This window comes from Ooceraea biroi, chromosome 1, assembly GCF_003672135.1.
Source record: "Ooceraea biroi isolate clonal line C1 chromosome 1, Obir_v5.4, whole genome shotgun sequence".
Lineage (NCBI taxonomy): Eukaryota > Metazoa > Arthropoda > Insecta > Hymenoptera > Formicidae > Ooceraea > Ooceraea biroi.
The window spans coordinates 19,940,412-19,961,834 of NC_039506.1; the positions used below are offsets into that span (position 1 = coordinate 19,940,412).

Sequence of the window (21,423 nt, forward strand, 5' to 3'; positions counted from 1 at the left end):
TAGACATATTTTGATTTAGAAATAAAATTTAGAAATAAAACCGAATAAAAGATTCGGAATAACTTTCAATTAACTTTCGAATTTTCTTTTTACTTGCAAATTACAGGAATACTGTGAGCTTAACGTTAGAAATATATCAAACTGAACAAGAGAACAAGAGAAGTTTTACTGACTAGACTAGACATTAATCTCTCGGATACCACTTTTTGATCTTGAGAATCTCGCGTAAAACGTGTAATAAACCAGCTCTTAACTTTTTTACGTCCGCGGGAGATAAGTGCGTTCGAAGATTTCGCAGTTGCGACTGCCGCGAAACGATGCGTAATTACCAGTCACAATGGCGAGAAAATGAGTGTGAAGGGGTCGTGTATTACAGACTGGACGCCAAGACCGCGTTCTGCTTGAAATTCTTTTCCACGCGGCGTGCCTTTACATCCTAAGCAACCTGGGAAGCTCGCAAAATCGATAAAATTGCTTAATTACGTCCCTCGGGCAAAAATTTTCGATAATTTCGTCGACATAAAAAATATTTCCGACTTAATTGACGGCAATTACTGAATCAATTATCCGTTGCCCACGTATTGCAATAATAAAAAATTAAGAATTGAATAGATTATATTTAACGCAGTTACAGAGTTTTATTATAAGAGATTGCATATAAATGAGGCTAAAGCAATCAAATGAAATGGTGTCTACAAATGAGATGGAATCAGTAGTAAAATTAATCAGTCTGTAAATGAATCTCTCATGCAGTCAATAATTTAAAAAAATTGCTCATTTCCCGAGACGTAAGGACATCATGGTGTGCAGCCAAGTGCACCATTTACCAGATTATGGAGGAACTTAACAACCTAACCGGTTGTACGCGCCAGACTATGTGACTATGTACTTGCAGCCTTGAAAACAGCTATTTTATCATAAATATATCTCATTAAAAAGATGTTAGCTAGCCTCCATGATTCTTTCCACTTCCATGAAGTTACTGTTGCTGTTAATAACAGGAGTTATTTTATAATAAATCGTCCATGATCGATTAGGCAACTTCAGAGATATATAATACAATGGTATCTTGATGTCAACATCATTAAAAACAATTCTTGGACAGAGATAGGCAACGAAATAATAATATAAAGCTAAAATAATTAATATATATTGAACAAGGATAATTATAATATGGAGATGTACAATATATTATTTATTTAAATTTTATTCTTCATACAAGAGACTTGCTTTGAATATTCAACAATATGGATATTAATTTATTTATTGATTTATTTCAAATTCATTTTATCGATAATTATCTACATTTTCCAACAGCATCGACTCTTCTGTTGCGATCTCGCTGTATTTCCGGATCCAGTGATTCTCCTTTATCGTCGACCGGTTAGAAGCAGAGGGCGCCAAGGCCTTGTTCACCTCCAACAGTTATCCACTAAGTTGTACGTATTCCTCCTCATGCATCGTCCGCAGCAAACATCAGCGTTCACGTTGTCGACGTTTGGTATCTTCAGAACGTATGCCGTCCGACGAGATCTAACAAACGAAATTAACATAAGGGTTGATTTCGTACGTTCCACATGTATCTGCCGCAAGGAGGATGAAATTCACGAGGGTACGCCATCAATCTCGAAACGTCTTCATCCCCAAAATCGTTGCGCAACCGTGACCAACCCTCATGAATGAAAATTCGGCCTACGCATAATAAAGAAATTCTCGCATGTCGGTTACACTCGGGTTCGAGAGGAGGGTTCGCCGCGTGCCCAATGCACAACATGAAGATCACCCATATAAAGAGCACGATGATCGACTCTACACACTCATCATAATGCAACGCGTCAACACGCCAGCATAGGCGTCTGTACAAAATTACTCCTCCATATTACAAAGAATGTTAATAATTTTAAGAGACTTTAAACCATCTAGCGTTTTGCTGAAAACGTATCGACATCTTCGACACCTCAATATCCGCTACATTAATTTCCTATATTCCAGAAGTCTCTTCAAACGAGTCATGATTGCAGCCTAATGTTGCGACATTCTCAATAGCAATATTTTGCCCCCTGCTGCGAGCGCCCATGCGGAGGTGTCCATCCCCCGGAAATACGGGGGACACGAAGACGAAACGGCGGTGCCGTTCCAGCTGGCCGTGTCGAATCCGCTCGGCGGCTTCGAGGACCGCTTCAAGGGGGCTGCTTCAACCCCCTCGCGCAGTCCATCATCATCGCCGACGACTTGTCAAGCTCATTACACTCGCCGCGTCCCTGGTGATCGTTATTAGCGAGCGCAAAGTGCACGAGCCCGCGGCGCGCGAACCGGAGGCGACGTAACGCAATTCACCCCCGTGTACGCGTGACGGGACCCCCGCGGGGGCGGGTGAATGTTTGCGCAGGAGGAGAGAAGGGCTACCGCCGCCGTGACGGCGGACCGAAGCGTGACGCAGCGTGACTCGTTTGTTCACCACGGCTGCACAATGCATTCGTCAGTGGCGCAAACGGCTTGCACCGTGTTATGCGTTGCTGTTGTGCGAAAGTGCGGGCGTCTCGTTGTGTAAAGCTAGCCGGGGGAAGCAAATACAACAGTGACTCCTGAAAATCACGACGAGACGAGAAAAGAGAACGACTTTTTGTCGAGTAATCTATTTTTTCCGTTTCCAAGGGTAAAGAGTTGACTCTACAAACTTCAGTATTCTGCTGAAGTGATAATAGAGAGATAAAAGTCATAGGAAATGTACAAGATGCGGAAGATCGCGACGATTCCGCACTGAAAAATGAGATACTACGGGAATACTGATGTCGCAACGTCACAGAAGGATTATGCCTGTTTGCGGAAGAAATATTGCGCAGGATTTAAGCGAGTCGGGAGACAGCACTGACAGATATTCGTGAATCGCGATGATAGGCGCTTATAATTTTCTGCGGTGCCATGCAAGAGAACATCAACGCAGGCTTTGGTGCTCCCACGATACTGATTGATTACGCGACGGCCACCCGGCAGCCCTTTTCTCTCTCTATCTTTCTCCTCGCATCGCGGACGCGGCGTGGCGGCCGCTCGTTTTGTGCGCCAGTGAAAGGGAAGCCGATGCCTTTTGATACGGACGATGTTGGCCACTTGTACGAACTCATCGCCGCCTTTGATTTCGTCCTCCATCGCAATACTATGCGCCGATGCGTAGTAGAGGAATTCCATGCATCAAGGATGCCAAAATTCTGGCGGAATGGTTAAATTTAATATGCATCTCGTAGGATTCGAGAATTATATTCGAATAATATAAAAATTTCTTCGAGTAACAATTTTTCTGTTGCCACGGCACGATCCGAATGACGAAATACCGCACCGAATTTCTCTACGAGACTACAATTGGCAGAATCAATTCTTTGTGACGCCTCTCACCGTCCTCTGCGGGCCCGTTACGCGATTACAATTAGCTGCATCCCCCTATATATTCCCTGATTACATCAGTGCGGAGCTCGGGGGGACAGTCGGTATGTTGTCGGCATCAGTATAAGCTGTTTCAACCGCGGGAATAAACGAGAATAACTTTATTATTTTTCACGATATTCCGGAAAATGCTTTATCATTATTTGCGGGAAATGTTGCAATTGTCTGGCTAACGACGACATGCAATAAAATAAAATAGTACCAATAGAAATATACAAATAGGTAATAAAATAATACTAAAGTTGCAATATCGCACAAAAAACTAATTTATAATCTTTACAGAACAAAACAAGCAGAATTATATTTCACTATTATGAATTTCGATTGTATTCTACTATGATGGACCATCTCGAAGAGGTGATTCTCCATTGTGACTAAAATATCCACGTGTTCGCTCGACGAATAGCCCTTCGCCCTTCTCGTCCGTCACAACTACCCCGAGAAAAAAGCGTCGGCGAAGGGACGAAGGGGAGAATTGTCATCTCGAGAGCGCGTAATTCACCGCGGAGGACACGAAGAACGCCGTTAACAATCGTCCCCGCAAAGAGTAACGTCGCCCGCTCATTCAAGAGTTCCTTTCGTGAACGCAGCGACGACGATTCATCCTGACTGCGCGGTTCTCCCGTTCCCGGGTGATTTCGGACGAGAAAGGCAGTCAATTGAGTCCGCTACCGGTCCGGCCCGGAATTTCGGCCTTATTATGCCCACAATAATTTTGAGGGTGATACAGGTGCAATATCGATTCATAAAGAGAGAAATCGCGCGCTACTTATTCATTGAGGAAATTTCTCGCTAGTGACAAATCGTAGGTAAGATGTTCAAATAAGAGGGGCACCCTCAGTATTCAGCTGGACCCTTCAGAGGGGACGCCGGTCCCCATGGGACACTCCATCCAGACCGGTTCATCTTGTGCCCAACAGACGACACAATCGGTAATTGTAAACTCGGAGCTATACCGCCGCTTGACAAAGAGGACATTTGTCAAACGCGTATCGATGAGCACTTCACGTTGAAAGAGAACGAAGTTCCTCGAGTCCCGCAGGACTCCAAGAGCACACGCCGGACTATTCTGATACGCTCGCGTTTTAACTCCCGGGAAGTCAATCAAACTTGCGTCGTTAATCGAACCATTGTCCGTTCACCAGAAAAAAAGATTGTATGAACAAAGTGTCTTGGATAATCGTGGAGAAGATGGAGCAGACAGCTTTGACGCTAATAATAATTTTCTAACACTTCGAATCGCGTAACGCAAGTCGCGATATCATGACGTCGCACGCGCGCTAAGAAAATTAATTATTGCCAAAGCGGCTTATGCCGTCAAACGCGCGTGATGCATCGATGAACGACTTAACGAGGCGTGACACGAGCACACCCTCGTCGCACCGGCGCGGCGATCATCGGCGAAAATTTTAAACCCCTAATTATTTTCTTTTCTTTCCTCCTTGCCGACATAGTGGGAAGCCGCTGCAGTCCGTAGGAAGCTTCTGTGCGACGAAACGAACTCGAAGCGACCCGCTGCGTTTCTGCTTGCGAGGACGAGAGCTGCCGAAGCGGGTGCAGGTGAACCATCGCCAGATCATCGTCATCCGTTGGTTCCTCATGGATACCAATCCGACATGGGGGGGTCCTCGGTACAGAGCACATCGTCATTCGTGGCCCAGAAGACCTGCACGCTCACCGGCGGGTCATTCGTTATGGTCGCCCTGCTCGAGGATCGGTCCCACTGAAATCTTCGTCCACCGCGGGCGTACGCGCGCGATCCGCGATCGCCGATGTGATAAACATTAATGAGTATTGATGTCGGAGGGCCGATCGTCGGGGCATGGTCATCCTGATGTATCGCGACCGGTAGATCTCTTACGACATAGTGATTTCTTCGCCCGATTCAATCGCCGGCCGGCGCAATTAACTGTGCCATCGCTCGCGAGAGGAAAGGAAGCGGGAGAAGAGAAAAAGAAAGAGATATTATCTGTTTGATTCTAATATCTTTCCTTTGTTGCAGGAACACGCGGATTGTATCTGAATATTTCCCGAGTGATGTGCTTCGGATGTGTACATTGCAGACTAGAGTTTTAATCCTGGTATCGGTTTTTATTTTTTTCTTTCTGGAGTGCGCGTGATCTCATCGCGCTGCAAATGACGATTAATTAATTATCTGATTAAAAATCCAGGGGAGAAATTACCGTTCTTATCGTTGAATTGTAAAAGTTTATGGAGCGCAGGATTTGGATTCATCGATTAATCGTAAGCATCAGTCAGGAACGTTCATCCCGCTTCGTCACCTTCTCCATTGGCAATCGACATAGCCAGCTCCGGGCCCCGACAGCGATTCCTATCGCGGGAGGAGAGGAAGGGGGAATAATCGAGTGGCATTTTTACGCTGTTTGCAAACTGTATCGCCGGCGGGAGGTCAAAGGGCGCGAGCTAGAACGGAGTGTTTCAAGCGGGTGGAAGAGAAGGGTGGTCCCCATGCTATCGCGACGAGTATCGGAGGCGAGCAGTCGAGCACGATGAGCTAGGGGTGCCGCGGCACGCAATTCCACCCGCCCTTCCCGTACGATCCTCGGGCGATGGCGCGTACGTGTATACGTACATGTGCGTGCATGCGTGCGTTTGTAACCTCGTGTACGAGAACGCTCCCACACACGCCCGCAGATCGAGAGGGTGCATTGCCATTCGTTCGCTCTCACAGCCGCGGTGAGGTAACGCGCAAGATGACGGGCGGCGAACATCAAAGAGACCGAGATCTTTCAGAGCCACCGCCACTACCTCTCGCTCGTTCCCTATCTCCCTTTTCCTTCCTCTCTCTTTCTCATCCTCCCTCGTTGCTCTGGATCCGCAAGCTGGTTCTCTCCTTCTTCGCGTCCCATCCTCTCGCCACTCTCGTTTATCTCGCTCCTCGCCTGAACCGACGACTCGTCGGAGGAACCTAACACGCGCGGCGCCGCCTCGCGTGTATGTATCAGGCATTCATTTCAGTAACGAGCGCGAGAGAGCGGGGAACGTGAAAGCGTGCGTAGAGGCGCATACCGGCGTCGTTCCCGCGGCTCTCCTTCGTCCGTCTCACGATTTCCCGCGCTCTTTTATCCGCATTCGCGGGGGTCTGCCCCTCTCGTGATTCTTATCGCGTCAAAGACCGGCATTATGCGCCCACGACGACGTTCGTCAACGGAGAAGCATCAGGCGCGGAGTTTCTGCGATTTCAAGGTACATCAAAGCTCGCGGCTTGCATTCCTACACGATCGTTTACCGCAACGAAATCCTTTCGGCTGCTTTTATTTATCGGCGCTTCGATTTATATCATGCGCGCCCCTCTTTCCAGTTAGAGACCAATATCTTTTTATCAAGCAGCTAGCAGGAGCTCCTTCTCTTCTTCTTGGCTCGACTAAAGTCTGCGAGGCGGAAGGATGTGTTCTACGGAGACGTACCTATAAGACACAACGTCGATACAATATCGTGAACCGCTCACGGGCATCTTTGTTTGCCGGGTCCTTTTGTGACGAGACATTGCGAGAGCCAAGTGCGGGCAACAAACGCGCCGCTACCGTGCATTTCGTCCCGACAGCTTTGGCTCCTAGGTAGAGCGTCGTGATGATTTCGGCAAGGATCTCCGAACCAAGCTTTTGTGAAGGAGATCATCTTTCCGGAGTCCACCTAAATCAGATAGCAGTCCTGGGGGAGTGCCGCGTCGCTAGCCGCCCATACGGCACTTGATACCAAAAGCACGCAGGCACTTATTTGTCACTTTAGTCAGTGGATTAGTTTCCTCAGGGAAAGGAAAAGGGATTACCAGTATCCAAATATCCAAGTCTTAGTTAATAACGGCGTGTACCTGCACTGTCAGTATCAACTCTGATCCATTTTTCCCTCTCGTCAGAACAAAGTGTTTGTGCAGCGCCTAGGACGATCCCGCCAAACATTCATTATATTTCAAAAGGATTTGTTATTAAAAGGATTAAAAGTTGTCAGATGTTAGAGAACTTAGGCCTTCCGAGAAAATAATGTGCTTATTTTTTTAAATCTGAAAATTACAAGTCCTGTGGGTTTCTCTGAGTGCATGTTGCACTCAATAGTGTTTATACTTTCGCTGTTACATATTAATTCTTAAATTAATTTAAACTGTATGGAAATGTCATGTATTCTAACCCTTCACACGATATTATGCTTTAAGGATATTCGCCATTATGGAATATTGCATTATTCTTCATTGACTTTATTAATAAATACTTTCATTTTATGTCTATGAATTTTTTTGCATTCCGTAGATGTTATCTCTTTCGACTGTGGACGAATCTGAGGGAATGCGAGATACGAAAACGTACAAAATGTTTCGTACAACATAATAATGGTCCGTCGACACGATGATGGATCGTCCACCTTGACCAGACAGGTAAATGTGCTTTAACACTAATACCCTGAAAGTGTATAATCGTTGCGGCACACTAACAAGGGTCAACAACTCCATCAAATCTTCCCATGCGATATACACCTCGACTACTATGACGATGTTCGAGTAATAAGCAACGTGCAAGGAAGCATACGTCTTATTGTACAATGTAAAACTATGTTTTATTTAAGAATTTTGTAATAATTAATCGGCGCAATTTATCGTCGGACTGTCACGAGACTTGTCAAGTTGATATTCGTGGAGATGTGTTCTGAAATCTCCCTCGCGCGTGTCAGATCGGTTCGGCCAAAGGAGGGTGAACCGCCACAATAAAAGGTCTTTGCACGAGCGGCTAGGAGTTAAGTCGTGGGCAATAATTACCGATCCCTCGTTAGCGCCACCAATAGACGGTCTCGCCCACCTGTCCGCGTTATAATAATATGAGCCGCCTCTCTTTTGCGGTCGGTAGCCCCCGCACGTGCCTCCAAGACCGCCTTTATTCATTTTCTGCCCTTCGTTTCTCACCCTCTCACGCCCCCGGTTGGAAGCGCCCCATCGGGCCCGGATTCGTTCCTCAATATTCCAACGACCAGACATTACGAGGAGAAACGAGGAGAACTCTTTAAACCTCTCATATTTTAGACAATCTAACAATAAGCTTAATTTGTAGATAATACAATAATTTTGTCGAGTAAATTGGATTATAAGATTGTTCGGATTTTTCGTATAAATTTTAGAAAAGTATTTATGTTTGTTTAAATGCCTGAAAAACTGTCTGAATAGACTTAATTTTGTCAATCCAATAAATAGACATGCAATTCAAAAAATTAATTTCTTGACATTTATTAATTCAGTTTTATTCTCGGATTACTATTTTACGATTGTTGATTAATAATAATACAATAATAATGCAGTACCGTTGGTGTAAGAACAACTTGCGTAAGTGCGAAAGCGTGACGAAACCGTCGCGATGTACGTGTACAGGGATTACGCAGGAATTGATTATTGCGGGGCTATTGCGGAAGCCTGCTGTCTCGAGTCGCCGGCTTAAAGCACCCTTTTCGCAATCCGCCAGATATTCCCGCGCAATCGCGCGGGCTTCTCGCTCGGTTAATTGCGTTATTCAGAAACGATCAATCAGCAATTAGCGATCCACTGTCCGGCGGTGGATGCCGGACCGCCGCTGTCCGCCGGTATGAAAGCCGCTCCGAACGAACAACGTGGAATTATGAGTCGTACGACCTGAATAAGGCGCGTTAACCGTATCATTACAATTCCTAATCAACCGCCGGCGACCGCGACCGGCTTAATTTGTAAAATTAGATTGCAGAATTAACGTATACAGGGGCGCGGCTGTCCATTCTAAGCAAAAGAAATTTTCTGATAATATTAGTTCAATCTTTTCTTTCTTTCCATTTATTGATACTTATTCTGTCAAACGAGTCTGGGAAGTTTTCTTTCTGCAGAAACATGGGTAATCTTTTCACCTATAGTTTTTCCGAATCCTTATAGCTATAATCCTCCTAAACTACATGCCTATGTAAATATATGCGCTATTTCGCTAGTTGCGTGTCTGAAGTACGGTGACCGGTCGGTGCAACCAGTTCTGTGCATCCCCCAGCGCCAATTTGCGACGTCGCGAGAGAGGAGATGCGGCAGAAAAACAACTAGAGAAAGACGAGAAAGAAGAAGAAGAGAGAAGCTCGGCGGAGACCGGTAACACGTGATAGCGCATGACGAAGGCATGATGGATGAGGGGGCGGCTAGTTTACGTGATCGAGACATGATCGCTCGCAGACGGGGTGGTCCGTTTGTCCACCGCGTGTCCACCTTTTCTCTTTCTGCCTCTCGAACGTGCGTCCGCTCTTTTTCCTCGTCCCTCGCCGCCGTCTGCTTCGTCCCTCCCGTCGTGTACGTCGCGCGTGCACCGAAACGCACCCCTGTCACCGGCCCAAGCAATCTCGTTGTCGATCCTCCCGCGGGCCCGCGCGATCTCGCATGCCGATGTCTCGTCTACTTACGCGCCATCGAGAAATCTGTGGAGGAACGTTCCGCGAACTCTCCTTCTGCGACTTTGCTCGCGCAAAATTGGTTTCAGGCTTCTTTTTGCAAGTTGGACCACGTCCCGCAATTCTTAAACGTCATTTTCATAGGACGAGACACTTTAAGATCGAATCGTCATTTAGAGCGATCTTTTTAGTTCCGCTACCATCAAATTCGGGAATCAATCATCAATCTTGCATTTCGATCGACCTAACGAAACTCCGAAAATTTGTATTTGCATTACGATGGCTACGATTCTTAAAGATCGACTGAATTTTCGCTTGATTTTTAATTAACCTGAGGTCGAGTGGCTCGGTATATACCTACTACCGACCTTCCTCGTACCAATTTGGGCCCCGGAATGACCTGTCCCGCTCCACCTTCCCAAGCTAATGTCCTTCACCATGATGTCAGGAAAAAAGAAAAGAAGAGCTTGGCCCATTCTTTCCTCTTGTCTCTCCCCGCGCGGGGTCCGCGAAGTCGCCGCTGAAATTCGTGCGGACGTTGAAGACGGACGTGGCGTTTCACGCTGAGACGTCTTCCCGTGGAGGAGCGCACGAGCTCCCGAGTTTGACGAGGGCACAGACGGAAGGAACGAACGAACGAACAGACCAACGAGGGAATGGCCCTCGGATAGGAGGAGGTGCACGTAGCGCGGGTCCAGAAACCAGTAGCCCCTCGCGTCGAAGCGCCCCGCTGACCTCGACCGATTCCCTTCTTACCGAGGATTAGACGCACGGCGATGTTCTGACATGAGGAATGCTTTGCCGGTGCCGAGGGGTCGTCCCCCCGTCGTCCTCTTTGAGAGACAACGAGGTCCTGCCTCCTTGCTACCACATCCCGCGCGCTTCTTTTTTCCCATTTTCGACGATGTTAATTCCCGATATATCTGTCACGGCGGGAGAGTGGCTCCGCGAGAGGAAACGAGGCATCTAATTTGAATGCTACTACATTAGTCGCGGCCGGTGACTCGACAATGTGGATGAAACCGCGTCGGCTTACCAACCTCGGCGGCGACTCGCGGCCAGAAAACCAAACGAGCTTTGTGCTGCACTGTGGTGCAAAATAACAATCCGACACGTCGCACTCGATTTTAACGCTGTTGGGTATACGCGATACGTCTCTGTTATAAAAAATATATTTCAAATTTCAACCGAGAGATCAGAAATCAAGGACGATAAGGCAGTTTCTTAAAATCATCCAGCATCAAGGATCATATGATTTTTAAATATAATTCTAGATGTAACTAATTCAACATCTTCTCCTTGTTTCGAAATGACGATGACAGAACAAAGAGAACTGCGAGCAAAACGTTCAGAAGGAGCTGAAACGATCAGTCTTGCGTCTGGTGCCTCGGACATTCGTTGTCATCCGAAATTCGGTGAGAATGGAGGGACACATGTGCCGTTTTCGTGCGGATCGATTTAGAAGATTCTCACGGGCGGTTTCGCTTGCGGACTTTAAGCGGCGAATTTCGTTGTCGGATCGATTCTGTCGCGCGTGATACGAGACATCAGGAGGCCGACTGTTTCGTTGAGGACCGACAAGCACAAACAGCCGCACTGTCGTCATCGGTTTCGCGTTGCATTCGAGCAAACGAGCGCGGTCTCTCCGCGATCTCCTCTATCTTCGAGTCGCCCTTTATACAGCCTGCCGCGTTAAGTTTACGCACGCGTCAGCGCGTACGAAAGATTCCTTCGATATCGGAAATAAGTGGAGCCAACAGAACGTCACTTTCTTGGTCGGAGATCGAGACGATCGCGAGGCGTTTCTTTCTCCGCGAGTCAGACGGGCACTCCTCCTTTTTCTCGCGTTAATGAAGAAGTCGAAACAAGAAACGGCTGCATGTGCCAAGAATATTCTCCAGAGTATCAATAAAACAATATGTCAATGGTTGAAAATATAATCTTTCAATCATCTGCTCCAAAACTACTCGTACGCGAAAGAGAATACCATCGACATTTTTTGTGAGGCATTCGTTGTAATAAAAGATCGTGATCGCTGCGAGGAGATTTGGATCTCGAACGAACCTCGCGTACCGGGACTAAGCATCGGGAACTAAACGTATGAAAGAAGCGGAATGCGTTTATTCGGCCGTGCATATCGACGATCGCGGCGAGAAAGAGAAAGAATACGGAGGAGCGTATGCATTTATGCGCGTTGACATATCGCACAAGTTGAGATAATTGGTCGCGTACGATCGGGACAAATATTATTTTCCATGAGCGGGGAGTCGGGAGAAGAATAAGAGAGAGAGAGAGAGGGTGGATTATATCTGTATGATAATACTTCACACTCGGCTGGCTCCCCGTAACGGAGGAGGGATCTATGCATTGGGGGAGCGCCCGGCGATTCGACTTGCTATTATACGATGTAATCAGTACTCCATAAATATCCACTGCTTTTTCGCTCATCTATCGCTAAGGATTCGGGTAAGTGTCGTGTTTTACAGGCGCGTTACGCTGATGGTTTCAAAAGCGAGTCGGGACAGTAATAGCTATTTGCTCGTGATCATCGTTCTTTGTGAGTGAATCGTAAAAAGACGTCGTTGTCTCAAAGGTAATGGGAATTTTATTGTCACCGTCAGAAACTTACAAAACTGATACATACATCGCATATTATGCTAAACATATTCATAAATGCTGATGATATTAAGAGTAATTAATAGTATAATTTCAGAGACAACAAATAATTTCATTGGAGATAAAGGATACCTGCCAGCAATAGTATCATGACAGTATCACATAATCTCCAATAAAGGAGACCCGATAGTTCTAAATTCCTCGAAGATGACACCGCTGTTGCGTCCGCGGGGTGCCTTTTATACGAGCTGCGACCTGCGAGTAAGAAGCTACTCCATAAGGCCATATAAGAACGAAGAAACAAATCCGCTACCTCTGGAAATGTGAGAAACCGTGCGATGGTCCATGCGATAGCTATAAGCCGTCTAGGAATGCGTCCCTCTCGCTCAGTTTCCCATTCTATTTCAATCAGCCTCTGTCTCTCCATCTCCCTGTCCTCTTCCTCTTCTGCTCTTCGTTCTCTGTCTCTCTTGCCTTCTCTCGCTCTCTAACCGGCATGACATCCGAGAAGCCTTCATCAGGCCCCCAATATCCAGGGCATGTCGTTTCGCCTGCCACCCTGTCGGCGGTAGATCAAATCAATCTCGATCGCGGCCCACTGCTCGACCCTTTTCCAAGTTCTTGAGAGACGTCCCCGTTAATATCATGCCGCGCGCGTGAGGTAATATTACGTGCAGTATGACGAGTTTCTTCAACTACCAAAACCGGCTCGGCCACGTGCATTCCTAGAAGGCCTAAACTGGAGGAATAATATCTGGGATACCTAAAGAAACAACGAGATTATGAAGTCTACATCATGTGCATCATTGGATTACGTATACTACAATTTAAAATTGAGCCCGTGTGATTTTCAAAACAAAACCTTAAAAAATATAATGTTTTTAATAATCAAGCCGACCACAATCTCCTCTCTTTGTTCTTCCCATCAACGATACTTTACAAAAGAGCTCAATGTTTGCCAACGTGAGTAACGATAAGCGCGGGCACTCGCATGAGTGCAGGCCTTACAGGGAGCTCGATCGCATCACTCGGCATTTTATGCAGCGCGGCTAAATCCGAGGCAAATTGTGTCGGCAAACACGGGCATTGTTCGCAAAGAAAAACCGCCGGAGCGCGTTTACGTCACGCCGCCCATCCTGAAAAGTAATCTACACCGTATTGTCGCCGGGCCGGAGCGCGCGCCCGGCCATCCACGAAAGACTTAGCGTCCTTCCGTCACCCCTCAGGCCTTTTCGCTCTTTAGCGCGGGGGGCTAAAGCCCCCGCGATATTCAGAAGGATGCCGCGACGGCACGATCTGTCACAGGCATCGAGGATCGCGGTCGGATGATCGCGCGTAAGCGCGTTATTCGCAGCGGCCTTTCAGATACCTCTCGGCGGTATCGTTGCCTCTTACTTCGGGGGTTGGCACTCTGTACCGTCGGGGGGTAAATGAGGTGGGGGTAAGTCCCTCCACACGTCAGCACCGGTCGCCATCGCACCGCCCGGATTATCTCCTGGGTCCCGCCAGGTACCACACGATGTAATGCTCTTCTTCTCTTACCTGATCGCTCGCTCCTTGCGAGGACTATTCGCTCTACTCGCGCTCGTAGATTGTCACCCGAAAGTAACGACGGATACCACAATCGAGAAATCACGTCTGATTTAGAATTCCGTTCAGACACGGCAGAAGCATCCTTATATCTGTTGCGAGCTAGGAATCTAAAACTTATTCGATTATCCCTCGGCAGACGCTCGGTAGATTTGCAAAGACGGCTTATTTCGAGTTACGGAGGTTCGAATGGAAGTTCTCGCGAAAACTCGGCGGATTGCGTTAATATGTGCCAACTGCAAAAGCGGTCGAAGGAGTTTGCCGATGTATGAGATTCTCAGCCTCACGTTTTGTTTTTGTAAATCCACCTCAGTTTACGCTTCATAAAAAAAATAATTTAGTTTAGATGGACATTAAGCCAGATTAACAGCGGTAATACATTTCCACGCTTTTTACGGCTAATCCATGGAGATGCACTGTCGAGAAAATGCCAGGACGACCGAGGCGAGGACGAGCAGGACAAAGGTGAAGAAGACACGCGCGGATTCCGCTTTCAGCGTGCCGCAGCTGTAAGCGCGGACCATCGGCTCGGTATCTGGGATGCCTAATTTTCGTGAGTACACCCGGAGAGGCGGGGGAACCACCTGGAACCGCCGGATCAAGGGAATGAGACCATTCGGATGCGCCGAGCCGTGCAACGAGCCGCCGCGGAATAAGGGATGCGCCGCTCCTCCACCCTGTATCGCCGGCCCCGCCAGTTCCGAAAGCGCCGTGGCGGCGATGCCGACCTCGCGGGCCCTCGAACCAGCCTCTTTTTACCACCCCAATGTACCCCGCGCACACGTACACGTGTAACCAATACCCAGACGCCGTTTGTCGGTCGTGTCCGTCGGTCGAGGGGCACGGTGGGGCTTAAAATGCGAGCGTACTTACCGCATGTTGCCATAATGAGTCGCGGGGTCGAGTGCATCCAGGAGGGATACGAGGGGGGCGAAGGAGACGAGAGGGATCGGGCCCCCTGCGCCCTTTTACATTCAACGCCGCAAAAGAGCGGCCGATGCCTCCGAAGGAAGATTAAAGTGCCGCGATTCTCAGCAGTTTGTTTATCGGCCGGCTTTATCCTCCTCGCCCTGGCCATCGTCTTTTTTTCTCCCTTTTTTCTGTCCTTTCGTCCGTCTCCTTTTGCTTCTTTTACCGCTCTCATCTTTGCTCTACTTCTCCGCTCCGGCTCCCGCGGCGTCGCATTACAAGGAAAGTGAGGAATATTAACATTTGTTGTTCAGAGCATTATTTCAAGCATTCAATTGCGGCTTCATCGTTTTCCCTTTTCTCCCTTCCTGCCCTCTGTTTATCTTCCATTTTAACTGGCGAGCACTTCAGATCTCGTCAGTGAGTTTATGCATCATATTGCGAAACGCATGGCTGATGTATATAATCGTTCTCGCTCGGAGATCGTTGGCGGCGATCCAATTTATCAGTGTACATTTTCCGCAACGCGTTGCGCCCGCGACAACTGTGCAAGAGAAGTTACACATTCCGCCGCTCGCACAAAGCGCACGTAAAATCACCTCCCTACCGCAGGCGTGCAGTATACGCGCTGGATGTACAAGGGGTTCAATCGCGGTTTTGCGAGGGGTTGGAAAGTCGGCACGCACGGCGAGGGACGGGTCGGGCCGCGCGGGGGGAGCATGTTTCGCAGAGTAGGGCGTACACGCATCGGCGGAGGGAAAACATGGTGGCCAACTGGTTGCGGCATTCATCAGAGGCGGTGCTCCGCGTACCTTTTGAGATCTCTCGCCGCTTTTTTTTTCTTTCTCCACCGTTCCTCGTGTACACGCGTGCATCGACATGTACGGGGGAAAAGAGAAAGAGGGAGAAAGGAAGGGAGAGAGGGACAGGAGGACAAGAGGGTGCACTATGAGAAAAACTCTCTCCATTGAAACTATCGACGAGAAAGGAGCCGCCTCCGTGTCGGCTTCCCTTTGCGCGAACCACCTCGATCCTACGAGGAATCATCGGGAGGTATTTACACCTTCTTTACACCGTAGAGAGCCGCACGCAGCGCATTAACCGTCGGGGTAGCTCTGCCTAATCATGCGTGGTGCGCGCGCCCCGCTATTTTACAAAGCGGCGCGCGTACGTAATGGAAAACGTCGCCGCACAAAGAAAGCGTCTCTCTTTCACCCCCGGGCTGCGTCTCACTACTCGCGCGCGAATATAATACTTTTACGGTTGCACGGGAAAAGAAAGCAAATATCGTTAATAGTTATCCGGAAAACTGTGCGAATGCGATATTCGTCGACGGAAAAGCAGCAATGGTACAGTCGCGCGCGATCTTTGACGGCGTTTGTAATAACCAATCACCCCTCAAGCCTCGGTGACCTCGCGAGGATCTTCCGCGAGTTTTCGCGTCGCCGTCGCGACGCGGGATAGCCGGATAGCCGCGCGCGAGAAAAAGCGGAGAAGCACGGGCGTCTGTATTGCACCGCGCACGAAGAAGCACCGAGGGGAGAGCGGAGAAGATCGCGGCGCGGATCAGAAGCGGATCTTCCTCTCGGATGTTTCCAATTACGTTTACGTCTCTGGCCGTCCCTCCCGTCCCTGCCGCCCCCTTCGGGGCCAATCCACCCAGTGCGCCGGTGTCTGATTACACCGCGATGTCGGGCGCCCCGTTTGCCGCAAAGAGAGGATGCACTTGCCGCGGGCCCGCGTCCTTCATTTGCCGGGCGCCGAAGCCTGAAATCAGAGAATAATAAAATTCACCTAACGTCGTTCCTATGAGAGGATACCGGGGTGGGCCCCTAGACTTCCGCGTAGCGGCCGCGACCCGCCCATGGAGGGCGATAATGAAATCCGATACGATTTGATGGAGAAAGTTTCGCGGGGCAACCGCGTTTTGGCAGAGCTGGCTCCCTTTAAAGAGCGAGAGGCGAGGGCTGATCTCGAGACGCATTCTTTACGCTTCACGTTAACGTTAGCATGCACGCGTCGACAGTAATTACCGGGTACGCAAATATTTTGCGTACTCGCTGCCGCTGCCACTGCCGTCGCTGTTTCAAACAAAATATATACTGGCACATATAATTTGCGTATCATAATTTAAACATTCGCGGTACACGTATGCACGCATTGTATTTTTTTGGAACGATGTGTACAACGGAAGCCGATATCGCGTTGACGGAAAATCGCTCGATTGTTACCGCTGTTGTTATTATACGGCTAAATCAATTACTCGCAAATTATAATCATTATTCTCCGCGGCGTATCTTTGTCCCGCGCGTTATTTATTTTTTTCCCCTGATTTTTTTCTCTCGTTCCGATAATCGCGTTGCGCCAGTCCCTTTTTGTGTCGCGGAACGAGACATTTAAAGTCCGCGAGCGCATAATCCATTGTTCACACGGATAATTTTATTAATGCACGTTAATCCGCGTGTACCGCGCGTTCAAATGTCCGTATTGCAGTTCGTTAACTTAATGGCGATTATCAGGATGAAATACAACTCGTAAATGCGCGAGGCGCAATCCGGATAAGCCGAAAGGCAATAAAGAGGAATTGTAAATGCTTCGGATGAAAATGCTGCCAACAATGCCGCCGCGATAGTATTCTGTTCGTGTTAAACGTTCGAATAACACCGTCGCGCATGAAATCGGTTCGATTAAAAATACCGGTAAGCGCTAGTCGTTTTGTTGCAGTATTCGATACAATAATAGGCGGAAAGATGCGAAGTTCGCGTGCGAGCTTCGCGAACCGTAATTGCGAAATATCGTCGCAAAAAAGAGCTCGGATTAGCGACACGATCGAGAGTCGAGATTTATCCGACATTGTCGTGAAATGCATCTTATTCTTTCAATCTATTAATATAATACGCGTATGCGTCCAGACCTTTGTATGACCAGCGGATATTGATTAATTTACTTCCGCACCGGCGATTATCCGGAACGTCAACGTAGCTCGTCACGAACGAACGAACAGAGCACGAACATACGGATTCGTCGCATTTCGACTTGATAAATCCAATTGTACGCGGCGATTAAAGCCGAAAGGTACACGAGGGCCGTGTCGAAAGACTACCAAAGTCCAACAGCGATTTGCCAGCGTGCGTTTCACGGCTATCAACCGAACGCTGCTCGTGCTAGCTACTGGCAGTATCAATGTGACTCTGCCTGGCGCATAAAGACGTCATTATCCTGACGGCTTTCGCCTACTCTTCGCATTCATCGCGATTGATATAGCCCCCTGAAACTCTGCCGTAAGAATCGGCTCGAAGAGAGACGCGTCATGTTTGAAGGAAATTTGTTGAACGAGTCGAAGTGTCGCTTCTCTTCCGCGTTGAGCCAACGGACCGTCAATTCTTTGATTATCTCATTCCTCTATTCTCGTTTCGCAGTTTTTCTCTGGATCTATGTAGTTTTACGGTTCTCTTGCGAGTTTTACGGTTTCTTCCTGCGCCGGATACTTCGGAGGTCAGCCGGAACTTCGTCGAACGATCCGCGCGCGTCGACACTCGGAGCGCGTTCATCGGTTCTCGTGCCCCGGCACCGATTAGCCACGCCTGGTCGATTAATTGCATACTCGGTTGGACACACGTATTTAGTGTCGGTAGCGAGATCACCTGTCCTTGACTGGTACGTAGGTGCTCTTCGATCACGAGTACTCCTTTCGCGTACGCCAAGTCACGCGACGCACGCTTTTAATCGTGGAATTCTACTGGTTGACAAGGTTAAGGGTAGCATGGGGAGGGGGGTAATTTCTCTCCTCTCGCCTTTTCAAAGTCCACTCGAAGCGATCGAAAATTCATCGGAATTTCGGGCAAAATTCTACTTGTAATCTCACCTTTCGTGTAACAGGGGGTGCGTTTACATGCATATAAATCATCCAATAAGTTCTACCCACGTTTCGAATCTTCCAATGTTTCTTGGTACGTTATCAAGTTACAATCAATGCAGTATCTTGTATAATATCAAGTGAAATCTCGTCTGAGGAGCCATCGTGAATTATACATCCGTTCGAGGTGGACTTCAAAATTATAAAATCGCCAGCTTCAGACGGATCGCAATACTCTTTTACGTTTCGCCATTACGCGCGCGGGCTAATCTCATTCGCGGCCCCTAACTCAGTTAACGATGGTTGCATCAGGCCGATACAGATTTTTATTTCCAGCCGCACATCGCTAATAACGCGGGAACAATATGGAATAAATCGCATTGTAGAATCAATTTCCCGTCGTATAATGCCGCGCCAACATGAAGTTATGATTGGTATGAACAATTGCAGCGCAGGGGAGGGGGACCCCGCGTGTATCTGCGCGTTTTCTGAATATAAAAATAATTGATAGTCGACGAGTTTTTCGCGGGCGACGTGCTTTGTAAGCCGCGACAGATGATCGAAATAATTTGCGGTCGGTTGGATGCACAATCCGCGCAACTTTCTCGGCTCGACACGTTGTATCCGCGTTGCATTTTTTCTTCCTTCTCTCTCTCTCTCTCTCTCTCACTCTCTGTCCCTCTTTTTTTGCCGCGTTATTTCCTCCGAGCGCGCCGTTAATCGCGCCGATTGCCGCGCGCCAGCGAGGAGGAACTAGATACGCAGGTAATTGGCGCCTAATTGGACCCACCTGTTCCATCCGGCCGGGCAAAGAAATCTCCACTCTCTTACAGTATTTATTTTAAGCGAAGGGGTTGGTCTCTCCCTTTTTCGCTCTCATTCTCTCTTTCTCTCGCCTCCTTTCTCCGGGTTATTTAGCGTAACGCGTCGCGTTAACCCTCTTGTGAACGACGAATTACGGGCTCCATGAAGAAATCTTTTAATTCTCCAGTGGAAATTATGCGGAAATTCAGTCGAAAAGTGTACCGAGTTTGTCAAATTTAGAAAATTGCCAATCGAAATTAGGTCGGATGAAAGAGTCACGTGTTTATCTTATGCCCGGTTCCGCCAACGTCGCTTAACTTTAACCGTAGTTTAACTCACTTTTCATCTCTTTCTAATTGCCCGCCTTAGAAAGAGACAAAGAGTTAAATTAAACTACGGTTAAAATTAAACGATGTTGGTGGAATCAGGCCTTGAAATGTTGCAGCTTGGAAAATGATAAAGATAGTGGCTCATGATGAGGCATCCTTCTCTACTCAATATTTTTGCAGTGCACGTGTTTATAACTTCTTGTAACTTTTGTTGTACAATTTCGGAAAGTTGTAGGTACATATGAGACTTTAAGAAATTAAATTGCAATGATTAGAACACGGTGCGTTGGACAAATAAGCACCATCTTTTCATTCAAGCATCAGTACGCACCCACGAAACTCCATCCGCCAGATATGCATTCGTTCTAATTTCGCGTAATACGCGCTCGCGCGACTTGCTTTGTATGCAAAGTAATCGCTTTAAAGCGTTCGCTAATTCTCAAAGAAAGAGCAAACGCCGGTTTTTCCTCGCGGCCGCCATTATCTCTCATTAGAGAGGTCTCTCTCAGCGGAATCCCGCCACGTTCCTCTTATGTCAACCCACGTTTACGTGTGTAGACGAAGAGTGGAGGTAAAGGGAGGTAATGTGGAAGATAAAATAAAGACGGTGGATTCACGAGAAAAGAGAAGCGAGAAGAGGGTTGAAGAGACGCGACACTCGCGCACATGTATGCGATTGTGCATGCAGATGAGAACTCGGCGCGGAAATAAAGCAAACCTGGAACGGACTGCAGAAGACAGATAAATCGAAAAGAAATGCATTTTTTAAGGGAAGACGATGCTTGTTATTATAATAATCATGGTAGAATGACGGATATCGTGAAAGCGACGTGTCGGGGTGCTAATCTCGATGTCCACCCACGTTAAACGTTCTGTGTTCCATTTTACATTTACAACATGTAGCTGAGTGTACAGATGTTCAGAAGCAGAAGAGTAAGAAATTTTTATTTCTCCTATTAGCTATTTTTTTATAAACATTTGCATGACATACAATAAAAATAAATCAATAATCAATAATCCTGTGCTGACTAATATGTATAGCATTGAAAGTGAATATGACAATAGTGATTACGACAAGTTGGAAAATCTTGAACAGGCGTTTCTCAGCTACGCCACCCCCGCATTACAGCTTGTCACCCCGTTGACGGAAGGGTGGCGGTCAAGGAAGGGACAAAGGTGAGCGGGTCGCACGCGCGGAAAGATAAAGGAACTCACGCGGGACTCCAGCGATGTCGCGAGATCGCGTGTTTCTCTTATTCTTTCTTTTTTTCTCCGTCTTTCTCACACACTCGCGCGTGCACACAGCAGCAGACTGGACTTACCCCATAGTTGGCGTGCGAAAAATCCGCGCGGCGGACAGCCCGGATGGCGGCGACGGCGGCGGACAGGAAAAACGACGGAGGTAGACGACCACGACGACGGCCGGCGACGGCGTTGCGTGCGAGAGTGGCGTCGCGACGCCGGGCGTCGGCGTGGATCCCGGCC

General features: G+C 47.9%; 1 long non-coding RNA gene across 1 annotated transcript; it reads right to left on the bottom strand.

Annotated features, from left to right (window-relative positions):
• Window positions 1-12,419: 12,419 nt before the first annotated feature.
• On the bottom strand, window positions 12,420-21,410 carry LOC105277966. The gene is made up of 2 exons (XR_893702.3): window positions 21,261-21,410; window positions 12,420-16,716 (listed from the first exon to the last, which is right to left on the bottom strand). It is a non-coding gene; the product is annotated as an uncharacterized LOC105277966 (long non-coding RNA).
• Between the last annotated feature and the right edge of the window lie 13 nt (window positions 21,411-21,423).